Here is a 17,374-nt window from a genome sequence, read left to right on the forward strand (position 1 = left end):
ACCTAGTGATAGACGTGGGTTTACACACATCATTCCCCTAGTTGGCTGTGTACTAGGGAACTGAACTTTGGCTCAGTTGACAGAGCACAGGTAAGACGGACAGCCCTGCGAGGTCTCGAGTTTCAACCCTTCAGGATGAAAAGACCGCACCAGAAAAAGAGACAAACACATGCTACAAGGAGAAAAGAGTAAAAGAAGCTTACTGAGCCTGAGAAACAGAGGCACGGCCGATACGCGGAGAGCACACACCCAAGAGGAGAGGGAGGGAGGCTGGGCCTTTGGGACTGGACAGGGGAGGGGTCATTCAATGTCATGCAGCCCACGCCGAAGACAGGGAATGTCATCTTAAGGGTGGAGAAGCTGCTGGAACGTTTCCAGGGATGGCAAGACACAACCAGATGAGCAAGCTGTGAATACGGCTCCATCCGACTTACGGGCGAGAAGACCAGGAGGAGGGCCTGCTGGTTTCCCCCAGGATGCTGGCCAGGGCTGAGCTGGTGGAAGAGCTGGAGAGAGTGGACATTCAAGGTAAACCTGGGGAGCAGAGCTGACAAGACTTGCCGATGGGGGGTATGCAGCAGGCTTCTGGCATAAGCACCTGGCCAGATGCAGCTTTTGTTTCTGCTATTCTCCCCGGAACAGGGGGAGCGGAAGGAAGCCATTAAGCTTCTCTCACTTCGCTTTCCCCTTCAGCCGCCATCCGTCTCTCCATCCCCTGCTTCTAATCCCTGCCTTTCCATCTGCCAGCTGCGGGTCTCTGGCAAGACACTCAGTTCCCATAAGCTTCAGAGCCCTTAGCTGTAAACCGGGAGAGTTGAGCGAATTAAACGAGATCACCCCTGAAGAGTTCCTGGGCCAGAGAAGGAGCTCCACTAAGGGATGCTTGCTTCCTCCCCCTCTTCTCTCTTAGCGCCATCCTTGGAGATCCTGAAGTCAGCGCTGCCCTTTTCCAAAGAGAACCTTCTGTCCCGCTCCTGCTCTCGTTCCCCACCCCACACAAAAGTGCCCTTCTCCTGCACCCAGATAAACAGTCTCTCACTGCCTCCATCCATCTAGCGTGTGCTTCCAAGTCCGTTCGCCCCAACTTTCAATGCCCCTTTTGGACGTCGTGGTTATTTACAACCTGCATTTACAACGACCTCTTGTTCCCTGGTGGGAGAAGCAGTAAAGTGGCTGAACTTGAGGACAGAGGTGCAGTGCTTGGGAAATCCAGCGATGTTTCAGGTCAAAGGCAGGGCAGACAAGGACACCGTCTAGGGCTGGAGCCAATTCAGAAGCAACAAACCAGAGCCAGGCAAGCTGTTGGGTGAGAGGAGGCAGACCCAACCTGACAGAGATAAGGGGTTTTGAAACCACAGCAAACCCTGCCTCAGACAGGAAACGTCTCATTCCGCCCTCTGTCACTGCTGTGGCTGCTGGACCCAGCGACCGCACCCTGCTCTGGAAGTGCTAACCTGCTGCCTGCAGCCACTGCCACGTTAACAGACCAGACAGCAAGACAGCAGTCCTGCAGGCTGGCTTCTAACAGAGATATCAGACCTGCACCTGCACCTGGGTGCCCCTGGGGTGCCTCCTCAGTATTTAAAATACCTTTAAACTAAGGAGGACGTTTAAACCAGGTCCTCTCTGAGAGCCCTTCCCCTCTAGGAGTTTTTTCTGTTCCATGGCATGACCTTATCTTACTTTGTTTGAGATATTGTGTGGCAATAAACGCATGCAGTAAGATGAAATCCAGCAGCAGAAGGGGGTACAAGCCGAAAGCCCTCTCTTGCCTCCCTCAGAGCCAGTCAGCATGACAAGTTTGTGGGTGGGTATGTGTGTAAGTTCTTCCATAAACATTCCATTGTGAATAACGATTTACAAGGATGAAGAGCTGGGCACCTTTTCCCACTATTCATTTACCTTTCAATCACGAGGCCCCAGCTTTTATAGAAGCCGTCCCCTTATTTTGCATCCTCATCGTGCTAATAAGTACAGACACCTACCACTGTGTTTACAATGTTCTCTAACAACGTGTGTCTCACTCCCCACATGAAAAAATAATGAAGTAAAGCCAAAGAAAGTAAAGGGAAGAAACCATAAGGGCAGCAGCAGGAATTGCTAATACGGAAAATGGTCACCAGAAAAATCTATAGCTGGCCTGTCAAACCAAAGTCCATTCTTCATAAAGACTAATGAACGAGACAAATCTCCGGCAATTCTAAGAGGGGAAGAAAAGAAGATCAAAGTACACAATATTGAGAGCAAGAAAAGCGACAGGATGATAGCTGGAAAGAAGGCTTTTAAATTATGAGAATCCAGATGATTTGAGAATCTAGATGAAATGAATGATTTCTTAGGAAAATGGAAATTACTCAAGAATAAGTATAAAATCTAAATGTACTAATAACCATACAAGAAACTGATAAGGTAATCAGAGATTAGCACTAAAACTCTTGGGTCAAAGATTTTACAAGCAAATCATAACAAACCTTCAAGGAGCAGATACTCTTTTTGTCATTAAACTTATTCTATAGTGTAATACAAGACAAGAAATTTATCAACTCAATCTGCAGAAAGTGCATGAAAAAAAAAAAAAAATGTTGGCCAGTTACCCAGGAGAACACTGCTAAAATTCAGTATCTTTCCTCATTAAAAAAAAACTTGAATAAGATTATTTTATGAGAATGAAATGTCCTCATTCTCTAAAACTCTTCATGAAATCCCACATAACTGTGACATATTACAGGCAGTCTTAGTAATCAGGAACAAAGATTGCTATTATCATTGCCACTGAAGACATTAGTCAATGCAATAAGACAAGAAAAAAGAGGAGGTTTAACTATAGCAAAGGACGGCATCAAATGGCTATGTTCCCACTATTATTAATGAAGACTGTCTAAGAGAAGCCAGTTGAAATTATTATATATAATAAGGTAATTAAATAAAGTGTCCAAATAGAGAACAGCCTAGCAAAACCACTTGTCTTAATATATGCAAGAAAATATAACAGTAGTATAACAAGGCAAATGTTTATATATCCTTACAATATGCAAGTGCTTTTATGTCTTACATAGGTTAACTCAGTTCATTCTCACAAAAACCCTGTGAGTTAGGTATCATTGTCATTACATTCCACAAAGGGTGAATGAAAGCCACAGAAAGGTGAAGAAACTTCCCCCAAATCATGCAGCCAATAAGTGGAAGATCCATGGCATATACTGGCTGCATATTTCATACTTATGAGTTAAACTCAAAGTGAAAATTCTCATTAAAAGTTTCCTGAAAAATACAAAAAGAATTTCTGTCAGATTTTTTATTTGAGAAAATCAAACCAGGGTGATCACTGAAGGATTCAGTTCTCCCCTATGCTGTTACTTGAACCATGAATTATGAAGCCCCTTTGCGGGCAATTCGTTAGCATCCATCAAAACCAAAATAAGCTAGGAATTTATGCTAAATAAATTTATGGCAGAATCATTGGAAATAGCATAAAATAGACAACAACTAAGCATCCATGTTGTAGTGGAATCCTGAAATAGAGTATGCTTAATATATCTTTACTATAAAATATTATGCAGCTGTCAAAAAGAAGGTATTACTAAGGAAAAGTCACAAAGACACACTGTCAGATAAACAAAGCAAATTAGAAAACAATATGCTTAATATGACCTCAACCGGGTTTTTTAAAGGCACATACACATATAGCTATGTGAGCACAGAAAAGGGACTGAAAGAATATGGTCTAACCTGTTGGCAGAAATGACTCCTAAGAAGATGACTATAGAAAATATAGGATTTTCAAGGCTTTTTATATAATCATTTTTTGTTTGACTCTCATCTCTAGGGAGCATATTTACAACTTTCAGTGTGTTCTCTAAAAGACAAAAGTTTTTAAACTGGAAAATGGAACATTATTTTTATAATCAGAGTAGAGGAAAGGGAAAAATGTCTTTAGACTAAATGCATTTAAGCACAGTGAAGCTGTTACTTTTTTTTTTTTTTTTTTTTTTTGTAAAAAGGAATGAGAGTCTTGGGGAGAAAGGCATTTGGAAATGTTGATTCTTTGACCACTTCCATTCACACTTCATACGATGAGGGGGAAACAAATTCTACCCTATTTTACCCTCCCAGAGAGGAATGTGAGGAGCCCTGGAAAGGCAAAGAAGGTGTCATGTCATAAAAGAAGGCTGGATAGAATACGTTTCATCCTGGGAAGAAACATCTGTCAGAACTGGTTAACAAGTGCGGTTTGTGAGACCGGTATTAGGTTCATCAATAGCCCTTCTCTAGAGAAGTGGTTCCGTGCTCTTCCTCAGAAGGCAACGGAGAGTATGAGACTCTACCGCTTGTGTTGGGGGAGAGCCTGGTGTGATAGAAGACAGGTGAGTTTAGACACCATACCATCCATGGCTGGTAAAGAGTCAGAAGATGTCCCCTCTCCAACCCCTCACCCCCCATACTTCAGTTATAACAGCTTCAGGTCAGGGCAGGAGGCACACAGCTCAGGAGGGGGCAATGACAGCAGTTAAAAGGGGGGGGGGCAGTCCAAGAGACAAGCAAGATTGCTTATGGTTAATTAAGCAGGCTCCAAAATCATCTGCCTGAAAATGAAGGCTGGCTCCACCACTCAAAATCACTGTGACCTTGGGCAAACTGTGTGATGCCTGTCATTCTCAGTTTACTGGTGATAAGGGGAGTTCCCGTCGTGGCTCAGTGGTTAACGAACTTGACTATCACCCATGAGGACACAGGTTTGATCCTGGCCTTGCTCAGAAGGTTAAGAATCTGCCATTGCCATAGATTGCAGACCCAGCTCGGATCCCGAGTTGCTGTGGCTGTGATGTAGGCCAGCAGCTACAGCTCCAATTCTACCCCTAACCTGGGAACCTCCATATGCCGCAAGTGTGGCCCTAAAAAAAAAAAAAAAAAAAAAAAAAAAAACGACAAAAAAAATGGTGATAAGACAACTTTGTCACAGATTTGTTGTGAGAAATCAATGAAATAATCTTGCAAGGCTCTTAATACAGTGTCTGGGACACAGGAAGTATTCAATACAGATTAGGCACAGGGGAGACTCTGTAAGTTGTTTTTTTTGTTTTTTGTTTTTTTTCTTTTTAGAGTCACACTTGCAGCATATGGCAGTTCCCAGGCTAGGAGTCAAATCAGAGCTGCAGCTGCCAGCCTACACCACAGCCACAGCTTGCAGCAACATTGGATCCTTAACCCACTGAGTGAGGCCAGGGATCAAACCCACATCCTCACAGACTCAATGTCGGGTCCTTCACTCACTAAGCCACAATGGGAACTTCTACTAGAATATTTTAAATCACATCTCTATTAGACAGTGCTGGACTACAAGGTATTTGTCCTATTAAGTATATCTTTAGCATTTCCACACACACTTCATTACGTGTCTGGGAATGCAGGAGAGAAGGAATTCTTTTCTCCATAACTTGGAGAAACTGAGAACTGAAGTGATTGGCCCAGTGCCCTTCTCAAGGAAACACCTATCCGTGTGAAAGGAGAAAAATTCAAACAGGACAGAAAGCTTCCCAATAAAAGGCAGCCGTCTTTCTCCCCACCCCACACACTGCAGGCAAATGCCTCCTTTTCCTGGGCAGCACCCCCACCAGAACAACGCACATCCATAAAAGAGGTAGCAGGTCTAAGAGTCACTCAATTATCCAAGCAAAGTCTATAGCTCAGAAAAAGAGCTTGGGGTTCTTTCCAGAGGGAGGGAAGAGCCAGCCTTGAGGATGTGAGGGTGTCTGACCTCAGTCAGCTTTCTCCACAATGGGATCTTTTGGGGCCACAGCAGCCGCCTGCTTGGCCACGCAGGATAATGGACTATGAGTAAGCCTCCTTGTATCAAGATCCTCTCAACTTTTTGAACCAGGGATCCCTCTCAGAAGAGAATTCGGTCTTCCCAAAGTGTGAGGTCAATTTATCAAAAATAAAGAAAACTGAAGATCACAGCAAGTCTCCAATATTACAAGAAAGATTAACTCCTAGCTTGGCGAGCTTTTTTCTGTAAAGGACCAGATACTAAATATTGGAGGTTCTGGGGACTCTGGTCTCTGTTGCAACTCATTACCTCTGCCCGTAGTTGCACTAAAGCAAAATACAATATTATAAACAATACACAAACGAATGCAGAGAGTTGTGTCCCAATAAAACATTATTGACAAAAACAGACAGAGGGCCAGTTGTGCCAAATGACTGTAGTTTGCCAAGCCTTGGATGAAGGTTTCTAGCTGAAAGCTCAATCAAGTCACAAAGAGCCAACAAAATTTCCACAAGAAGAGGAAACACAGATTAACACTGAGTGACATTATCCATCAACAAGGGCAGTTCAAGGACCATCTGGGGGCCAGAAATGCAGGGGAAAACAAGACTGCAAGCAGACGCCTGCACTGCCACAAAACAACGTCGCTAGTGGGATGGCAGTCCTGTGAGGGTATCACAAGGGCTCACCTTGAGATGTTGGGCGGAGAAAGGAAAGGAAAGGAGCCAGACAAGGCTGTGAACACCAGTGCAGGTGGTGTTCTCCACAGTGGACACCTGCACATATTTAGCTGAAAAGATGAGGAATGATTTGGTCACTTGGGAAATGGGAGGATTTGGTACCATGAGAGCTGAAAAGGGTTGCCTGGACAAGAAGGAGGCACACTTTTTATTTTAACAAAGGAAGGAGGAGTTGGCCGCAGGCTCACGGTTACAGTCTGTTTCTCTGTGCTCCCTGCTTTTGTGATCCGCTGGCCTAGGCCCTGCTCTCCCCCATCACCACCAGCCTTGGTCATCAGAGCTTAGTGGAAACTGGCCTTTCTTGAGAAAGAGGAATCGCCGTCTACCATCTTCCATCTCCGTAGTGGTGCCCCCGTGTGCTCCTAAGAGAAGTTGTACAGTGTGAATCTCCCCAGAACACCAGACCAGAGCCAAGGAAGCATGTAGGTCCCAGAATATATGTCAGGGCTACAGGGCTGCTTGATGACCCAGCCTTGGTTTTAGCATGGATTAAAAACCATCTCTATTTCAGAGGCCACCTGGCAAAATGCTGGTCTCCCACGTGAGGGATGAGCATGAAATATGGCTGCTGGTGGTTACTCTGAGTGTCTGCTGTCACAGGAGAATGGAGACGACTGATGTGCCTGACTAAAGCTGGGTCTGCATTCAAGATAAATGGCCCAGCAAGGTGAGGTTTGATGATGAATGAATTGGGATTAGCACTGCAAGCGTGATGGAGAAAGGCTTTCTATTCCTGACACTTAAAATCATTACTCTTGGTTAACATCTGCCACGATTAATCACTCCACCCCCGTGTTTGCTCTACTTTGTTTGGATCTCAATTTGAGGGCTGATTTTAGACTCCCGCCCATTACCCATAGTGTATAAAAGCCTGTCTTTCCACTGGACGGTGACTCTTTTGAAAGCAGGGAATGTGTGAACTAATTCTGTGTCATTAGGAAACTGCAGAATTTCTGTACAACAGCGGTTCAGGGACGGCAATCGCAGGCGAGGCATAAGGCCAGCGTGTGTGGGCTGAACCTGCAGACGCATCTTCTTTTCGCTCTTACGTTTCCTTCGGTACCTTCATGTGGTGGTGGAAGGGGAAGAGCAAAGCTCTGATGAGCCCAAGAGCCTGGGCCTCCGACTGGTCCCCAAACGCCTTGTACATTTGTGGTTGGATGGACCATGTTAATGTTTGACCCGGATTTCTTTAAACAGGAAGGGGAGGAAGGAAGCGTTTTTTCACGCCACACCCCATTCTCACGTGAGGAGTCGCTTCGCAGGCTTGGAAGAGCTCCTCGGATGAGGTCAGGTGACCACACCCTCTAACACCGAGAGCTTCCATCTGGAGCTGCCGAGTGTGGCTGCGGTCTTTAGGGCTGGGAGCTCGACGTGGCTGCGTCACTCAGCTCAGTGGGGAAGAGAGGGATAAAGGGGCAGGAGGAAAGCCCAGGCCGACCAGCTAGAACGGGCAGCCCGGCAAAGGCTTTGAAAGAATGAATCCCACACCTCCCTACACACACACACACACACACACACACACACACGCGCACACGCACACGCACACGCACAGGCACCTCCTCTGGGGGTGCAGTTGAACGTGGATTTCCAAGAGTGAAATCCCTCAGGACCAGGTGCATCTCTTTCCCAAGATGTGCACGCGGGAACCCTGCTCCAGACCCAGCCACTGAACTACAAAGGCGTGTGTTCCTGGCGTGGGTGTGCAGGGACTGGGCTGGGGCAGGGAAGCGGCTCCCCAGCCGGGGACTCCACTTCCCAGCATCTCTGCCCCTGAGAGGGTCCACACGGCTAGTTCTTTCCCACAGAATGCGAGTGAGCTGAGATCTGACCTTCTGTAATGAAGTGGTTAAAAACTGGGGGCTCAATCCTCTAGGTCAGAAGTTGGCAATTTTTTTTTTCCAGTATAAGTTTTTCAGGCTATTGGTCTCTATGACAACTACCCAACTCTGCCCTTTCAGCAAAAAAGCAGTCATAGAAAACATATAAAGAAATGAACATGGCCATGTGCCAACGAAACCTTACTTACAGACAGTGAAACGCGGATGTCCTACCACGTTCACATTACGAACTATCGTCATATGATAGTTATGAACTATCATCCTTATTTTAATTTTTTTCAAACCCTGGAAAAAACGTGGGAACCATCCTTAGCTTGCGGGCCATACAAAAGCTGGTGGGGGGCGGGGTGCAGGACCCTGAGGTCCTGGGGGACAATGGAATGACAGGATGGCAGGAGAGGCACCCAGGCAGCCGCTCAGGGCCACTTTGTTACAAGACCTAGCGCTGCTCTTCTTAACCTCTCTTGCCCGTCTTGTGCCTCAGTGAAAGATCCAACAATTTCTATGTTGTTTGCAGCATCGTTTCCAAAGGCTCTCTCTTCTGTTTTAAAATCACTCCCAAGGACCACACACTAAGACCTCACGTACATACCCAGTGCCCATCTCTGACGCGCCGCTGCATTCCCTGGGGCATCTGAAACTCATGCTACCTTCTCTCAACCCAACTGTCTCTCTCTCCACAAGCTGGCAGACTCTACCACCCCCGACAAACCCAGGTCCATCTCCCCTAAGAGATTCCTCTCTTCCTCTCACCCCAGTCTCCTCGCTTCCTTAAAGGGCCCTTGAATCTGTGTTCTTCTTCCTCTTTCAGAGGAGGCCCCTCCCCTTGGACAAGGGCGTCTCTCTCTCTCTCTCTCTCTCTCTCTCTCTCTCTCTCTCTCTCTCTCTCTCTCTCTCTCTCTCTCTGCCTCTCCTTTGGTCTCTCATCAGCCTCCTTGCTTCTAGTTGGTGCTTTCCTCTACCTTCAAAGATGCTACAGTTTTTCTTATCCTTCAAAGTGAATACAGAAAAACTGTTTGTTTGAACCCTGCTCATGTTTCCAGCTTATGACTTCTCTCTCTCTGTAAAATAGGCTACATTTTTAGAGCTGTTTTAGGTTCATAGCAAAACTGAGCAGAAGGCGCAGAGATTTCCTGTATGTCTCCTCCCCGATGATCCACCCCCCCCCCCATCAGAACAAGGCACTTGTTACAACCGGTGAACCTAAGGCTGCTACGTCATTAACTCCCAGAGTCTGTAGTTTACATTAGGGCTCACTCTTGGTGTTGGATATTCTGTGGGTTTGGACACATGGATAATTCCAAGTACCACCCCTGGAGCATCACACGAAGAGCTTCCCTCCCTCGAAATCCTGTGTGCGCCACCTCTTCAGCCCTCCTCTCCCTCTGACTCTTGGAAACAACTCTTCTTCTTTCTGTCTCCACAATGCAAACTTTTCCACACTGTCCTCTATTCCAAATCATACCATGTATATAGCCTTTTCAGACTGCCTTCTTTCATTCAGTGATATGTGTTTCAGTTTCCACCAGGTCTTTTCCTGGCTTGATAGCTCACTTCTTTTTAGTGCTGAGTAATATTCCATTGTCTGGATAGACCACTCACCTACCAAGGGATGTCTTGTTGCTATGACGACTGCTCTGGACAAACAGTAAGATTTTTGAGCCTGATACTTGATACACAATTTCTCTTTCTCATTCATTCTCATTCTCCTTTGCAGCCAAGAATCCATCTTGTTCCACCATAACAGCTTTTGAGGTCACCGTCGATGTCTATGCTTGCAAGTCCATGGTCTTTCGTGTCTCTGTCCGTCACGATTTCCGCAGCCCTTCGAGCCAGAGTACAGTTCACTGTGTCCTAGGCCAGCGGGTGGGTCCAGTGTGTTCAACCTCATTTTGGAGCCTGTATGAAACCATTCACCAGCCATGAGTTCTATGTGTTTACAGGCTCAGTAGAGAAAAACAGGATTAGACAGGAACTTGAGGGTTGATTCAGACAAGAGAGAAGCGCGTGTCAACTGCTGGAGGTGTTGGGCAGTGTGCACAGGGGGCATCTGTGAATTAAAGGGATGGTGACATTTAGTCACCTCTGACAAAGACGAGTGCTTCGGGAAATAGAGAAAAAATGGATGAAAGTAGGAGAAATGCCAAAATATAAGGAAATAGTGCTTATCGATGTTCTTCTGTCATAGTACTTCCATATCATTAGACTGACTCAAATGAAATCACCAGTATTCAACATTTCGTCCTACAAAGACAACGTGAGAGGCTTTGAGCTATGTGAAGGGAGGGTTTGTTCTTTTCCAACAGCCTGAATTTCAAGGTCTCCAAAGCTTGGCCTGTGGTGGGGTCCACGAGCGGTGAGCGTAAGCACACTTCGGGGGAGGGCAGTGCCTGAACGTCAAGACATCTGTGTCCAGTGGTGGCTCTGCCGCCACGGTCCACGTCCACCTAGCTAAGTCGCCCCAGACCTGAGTCCACCCTCGGCAGCTTGTAAGTAAGATTTTCAACACAGAACAGCACATCGTCAGCTCCCGGAGGCTAAAGATTCTTCCAGATACCACCTGGAGCCCTGCTTGCGCCTCCCAGCCAAGCCCCTCCAAGCACAGATCAGGCCTGGCCTCCAGTTTGCACAAGATCTCCTGGGTCCTCTCTGCTGCTCAGTTGAAAGCTTCCTGACTTGACTCCAAGGAATCCTTTTCACCCCCGTTTTATTAAAACCATTTGATCACATTACAGCCTTTCAAGAAGATGTGGACAGTCACAGGGAAATAAATAGAGCCGGTCTATTTTGTATCATCAAAGTCCTTGCACGATGAAGAGGTAAAACACCAATTTCTCTCTTTTCTTCCCTGTTCATCATTGTGCAGGAGGCTAATTGAACCCTGTTACGTTCCTCTGCCAGTGATGTGGGTTTTAGCTGAAGTGGAATGAAACATATCATCTACGAAGGGCGATTACTTTTACAAATTAAACCAATGTATCTTACTGAGTTCTATTTCCAGAAACGTGACCTTATTATACTTCATAATTAAAAACGAGAGCAATAAAGGCACGCTAGCCAACGTGACTTCTAATAACGCCTGCTGGATTTGAATTAAGTTTGGTTTTGACCATTAAAACATCGTGGGGAACTCCGTGGGGACCGTGATGAAAAGCTCCCCATTGTATCTGCCGTTCCCGGCTGTTCCGGACAAGCAATCAGCCTGCATGGGTCCTTAGGAAAGAAAACGCTCTCAAGTCTTTTTACTGGTCTATGAAGGAGGAAAGTAGGGTTCTCAGTATGGCTGACTCTCAGAGGGAGAGGAGAGGAGAGGGAGAAGGAAGGGAAGGCAGCTTGGGGTCCTGTCCATTCTGAACAGGGGGCCCAGTGGGAAAGCAGGAAAAGGGAGCTCGAAGGCCAGAGCGCAGGAGGGCTGGTGCTAGGAGAGGCCGGCTGACCACGGGCGGAAGACAGTGTTCCAGGGATGCTTTGGGGCTGCAGCAAAGGGGAGCTGTGCCGGGAAGCTTTAAGGAGATAAAGCAGAAATGTTCTGAGCATCAGGAAACAGGCTGAGGCTAGGAAGGCGACGCCTTGGCAGGATCAACAAAATGATTCAATGAGAAAAAAAAGGAGGAGGAGAAAGAGGAGAAGCAGCAGCAGGGGCAGAGGAGGAGGAGAAGGAGGAAGAAGAGGAAGAAGGTGGTTCAAATTGGGCAGCTAAGGAGGATCACGCACAAGGCTCCAGCCCATGGGTGCTTCCTGCAACGGCTTCTCCTTCCCTGCTGCGGCTGTTAGGAGCTGGTGCATTCAGGACAGCAGACCTGAGATGGGGGTTCACACGCTTAGAGCTCCGAAGGACACAGGCAGGGATCTGAAGGGGACGCGCCGAGGTTTCAAATCAAGTCCCCGTTCCGAGCACCCATGGTGACATCCCCGGAATGCCTGGTCCCCAGCCCGCACGTGCTCCCCATGTGTGCTTCCCACGTTTGGGGTGGTTAAGGTGTTTTTACTGGGCTATGTCCAGCTGGACTCAATCTTAGACCACGTAAATTTCAAAGACCCTAGAGTCTCAAAAACAAACGTGTGCTTGGAGATGCCACACCCCCAGCTCCTTTCTTGTTCTGCTCTGTGGGGAAGGACGCATAGGCCCTATTTTTAAACAAAGGATACCAAACTTATTTGCAGGACAGAAACAGACTCGCAGACTTTGAAAACACACTTATGGTTACTCCAAAGGGGACAGGTGGGGTGGGCGATGGACTGGGGGTTGGGATTGGCATGTAAACACTGAGGTAAACAGATGGAATGGCCAACGGGGACCTGCTGTGCAGCACAGGGACCTCTAGCCAATATTCTGTGATCATCTATGTGGGAAAAGAATCTGAAAGAGAATGAGTGTGTGTACCTGGGTAACTGAATCACCTCACTCTACCGCAGAAATCAGCACAGCCTTGTACACCAGCTAGGATTCAATAAAACTTTTTTAAAAAATGCCCACAGGCAATCTGTGACCTGAAAGATGGATGGGATTTCAAGTACCACCTTGTTCAGTCTCCAAGAACCTTACCCACCAAGGTGTGCTGCCCTGAGTGGTGACAAGTGGAAGAGCTGCAGAACAGCAGTGCCTACACCTGCATCGTGCTCACGGGCTTTGTCAGCTCGAGAAGGGTCTTCGGTTCCTTGTCTGTGGACTGTGGACACTGACAGGACCCACTCTGTAGAGATGCTGTGAGAACGAGATGACATAACCCATGGCAAGCTTGCTGAGCTCGGTGACTGGTAGCCATGACTGCGGATGCTTGTTATTACCGCTGCTATGCCTTCTTTTTGAAATTTTTATTCTCATTATTTGATTGCTTCCCCAGCATCTTTTCCCTGGGTATAGCCCCTTTCTTGACCATTTATCTGGTCATTATACAACGACTCTTGCCTTCTCTATCCTGGTCCACCCTCCACTACAGTTTTGTCCCAGGAGTTGTGTGTTGATCCAGGCTCCGCCAATGAGTCCCCTCTAAGTAAATTTTAATTTGAGGACAACTGACAGTCAGTTCTGACTTTTCTTTATAGCTGAATTGAAAGCACGTAAGAGATGGGCCATGCCACCGGCTATTTTCTGTCTTATAGGAAATAGAAAACTGTGGTTCGTGGCAGGGTTCTCAGTCTTTATCGAGCACCAGAATCACCAGAAGGACTTGGTTAAAAAACAAAAAACAAAAAAACAAAAAAAAACACATGTTACTGGCCCCTACCACTGTTTCTGATTCGGGACAGAGTCTGAGAATATGCATTTATAACAAGTTTCCAGATAATGTTGACATGTTGGGAACCACTGATCTATATCAAGAGAGAACAAAATCAACCTGTTGAACAAATCAAAGATGGATAGATAGGTGGATAGACAGACAGACAGACAGATGCAAAGAGAGAAGGGAAGGAAGGGGAGAGGGAGGGAGGGAAGGAGAAATGGAGAAAGAAAATATTCTGGCTTCTCCAGAGAGATTCAGATTTCTTCCTGAGGCTCAAATGCTTCCACCTTTTGATTTCATGAAATGCCCCAGGATCAATGCACTAATGTCCCTTTTGGCCTAAGTCAGCTTGGTGTTTTTGCAATCCAAAACATCATGAAAGAGTTTTCGGTGGGCAATGCAGTCTCCTGTGTTTTGTTTGTCTTTTTGTCCTTTTAGGGCCACACCCGCGGCATAAGGAGGTTCCCAGGCTAGGGGTCCAATCGGAGCTGTTGCTGCCGGCCTACACCACAGCAATGCCAGATCTGAGGGCATCTGCAACCTACATCACAGCTCATGGCAAAGCCAGATCCTTGACCCACTGAGCGAAGCTGGGGATCGAACCCACAACCTCATGGTTCCTAGTCGGATTCGTTTCCACTGCACCACGACGGGAACTCCTGGTCTCCTGTTCTCGAAAAGCAATTCCTTGTGTTTTACTTCCAACTTCCAGACTGTAACTATGTCCACACCCTGTACGGACAAGAAGGAACTTAACCTTCAACATGAAGCTAAGGAAGCCACCCCTCCAGGAGGACATCGCTGAGCTGCCAGACATCCCTGTGACTGCCCGCCGGGGTGAGCACCACTGCCCCAGCCCTTCAGGACAAGAGGCTCCTGGGGTGCCTCCCAGCCAAGGCCTAGGTGTGCGGGGCCGCGCAGCAGCCTGGCACGTGGGCTGGACCCTGGGCACTGGCCCTGGGATAGACTTAGATTTGACCTCCAGCTCTGCCGTTCCCAGCTGTGTGACCTTGGGGAAGCTACTCAACATTTCTGAGCTTTAGTCACCTGCCCTGTTCAGGGAATGACATAACGGGGGCACTTCCTGGGTTCGTAATCCTGCTGGTTGGAGCTGTGGAAAGCGCCCCCGTGTTTTTCTGAGCACTGTGGAAGGGGCAGAAGCATCACAAGCATCACAACGAGAGGGCAGGGCAAGGGGCCCACACGCTAAGTGTCACATGTAAGAGGCACAGCACGCTAAGTGTTGCACGTAAGAGGCACGTGGAGAACCACTGCAGTCGTGCATTGGGTGCTGAGGCTGGAGGGTTGATCTGGGCTTTTTCCATGCCCCACACCCCGGCCGATCCCCCAACCACACAAACTCTACAGCTGGGAGAGGCCAGTGCAGGCCCCCAGCACTCACGTGTCATTATTGCTGTACTTCCAAACCCCGGCCTTGGGCAATTTCCTTCCACTCAGAGCACAGGATCACCAAGCCTTCCCTCCAATCAACCCCTGCAGAGAAAGCCCTGGGTAGCCTGTAGGGTCCCTGACACAGACGCCTCTGGGATGTGGGCATTCATCCACGCTGCCCCCAAGCACAGTGGGCAGGCAGCAGGGGTCCCCCGTCAGGAGCAGCCCCTGCTTCCTCTCCCCTTTCTTATCATTGTAGGAAGTTTCCTGAGCCTAATCAGCTGTGTCGCACCAGCTGGGACCTCCCAGGTATGACGTGACGGTAACGCAGCTAGCTGGTCATTCAAGGAGAAACAGGCCGGAAGCCCTGGCTCCTGAGCTGCGCTGCCCCTTTCAGGCAGGAGCCGTGCAAGGCTGTCCATAATCAGCAGTGGCGTCACACAGAGACTCCCTCCACGCCCCCAAAGCCATGCGCGTCCCCACGATGTCATCATGGACGGCGAATCCTCATTTGCTCAAAGTGGATTTTATTTTGGAGAAGAGCCAAGAGCTCCCCATTGCCAAGCCTGGTGAAGGCAGGGCGATCGAGCAAGCTGACTGTACTTGGGTAATAAACCAGTGTGACCTTGAGACGGATTTTTCTGGGCACAGGTCCCAAACCGACTCTGAGAGACATTGAAATGCAGGCATCCGAGCGCTCCCAGACACACTTCCTTCCCCGAGCAAATGAGCGACTCATACTCAGATGCAGGTAATCTTGCAGTATATGTGATCTCACTACTACACTGCACGGCCCACATTTGGGAAGGAGGAAACAGACCCCAGAGCAGAAATCTCAGCAGCTGCACAGAGGTGACGGACCGCACAACTGGGGTCAGACGTTCCTGGTGCAGGGATGAGCCCGGCGGGCTCTGTGCTCTGCCAGGACCCGCGACGCCCCTTCTCAGCTGCCCTTCCTGTCTCCTCGTCCCCTTCACATCTCTCCTCTTTGGGCCTCAGCTTCCTACCCGTCACCTTCTACCTCTGAAAAACACAGTCAACGTGAGTGTGCCTAACAAAATGAAAGCTTCAATGAAGCCCCAATAAAAAGAGTTTTCACAGTGATAAGTGGCAAGATGCAGCAGTCACCTCAGTTCTTCTCAGAAATCACCCCAAAGCAACAAGCAAGCAAGCAAACAAGCAGGGCAGTCAGGAGCCCGCCTCTGACGCCAGGGGAAGACAGCAGTAACGTGAGCTACAGTCCAGTTGGTTCTTGACATTTGCAGATCTTAAGCTGTATGAGGCCGCCGAGAATGCTGAACCAGCAAAGACTGAACCACTGCCCCTGAGAAACACGGGGTTCCGGTCCTGAAGCCTCTGGGCGCAACATTTTCATCCACTGATCAATACGTAACCTTGCTTGATGCATGTTTCTGTTGAAAATCTCATTTCACGTTTGATGTTGACGTGCTGAGCGCATGGCCAGCACCGCTGTAACTCATGCCTGGCTGAAGCCTGCCTCACACGCTGTTTCTCCAGGAGGCCCACCTCCCCTTCCTGAGCCTAGAACACTCGACAGCACTCCAGCCCCAAGCTTGGGAGCCACTTTAGAAGGCAAAGTCAGCAACAACAAGCTCAAAAATGCAAAAAAACCATGACACTAAACCGACCCTTAGAAAGGACACTTGCATCCAGTGTGAGCTGGAACAGGAAGGCTGCGGGTCCCCTTCTTGGACCTCGGCTGGGAACGTGTGTGTTGGGTAATCTAAATTTTCACCACTCCGAGCACGTCCACAGATGATCACACAAGCGCCACCAGCACTGATTTAGAGGATACGAATCGATTTTCAAGAGAAGGCAGACTCACAAAATCCATGAGTCATGAGGGTCAACTGGATACAAGTGAGACAGACTCAGGACACAGGTCGGAGGGGGCGCCCAGAGCTCCAGGTCTCAGAAGAAGCTGAGAGACCTCGCGTCGCCGATTGAAGCAAGGTGGGGGGGACAAACCCCAGATCCCTTGGTTTGGGACAAAGGGACACTTGAGCAGGTTGATGGAGGGTGGTTCTTTCGACTTGGTCGTGCACTAAACAGAAACAAGCTAGATGGGGCCGAATGAGGAAGGGCGCGGTCAAGCCGTTTTGCAGGGAGTGGTCAGTCGCTGGTACCGGGAGGAGGAGAAAGATGAGCATGATCAGCAGCCCTTTCGCTGCCCACCCTGCTTGGACGGAGAGAAGATCGTGCTGGAAGAGCTGGCTCACACTTAAAAGCCATCATCCTGAGGAAAACGCCTCAAGCTGGGGGGCTACACTTCCTCCCTTCCCAACCAGGGAACTCTTGCAGCTGGTTCTTGCAGAGGGTCCTGCCGGGGGGCTGAGGGACTAACGTGCGTTGTACTTTGGTCTCTTGATGATACTATGCAAAACCAGG

This window comes from Sus scrofa, chromosome 12 (assembly GCF_054392235.1).
Source record: "Sus scrofa isolate SSC_HxYL_T2T_F1_AM1 chromosome 12, Sscrofa_HxYL_maternal_Yorkshire_Landrace_v2.0, whole genome shotgun sequence".
Classification (NCBI taxonomy): Eukaryota; Metazoa; Chordata; class Mammalia; order Artiodactyla; family Suidae; genus Sus; species Sus scrofa.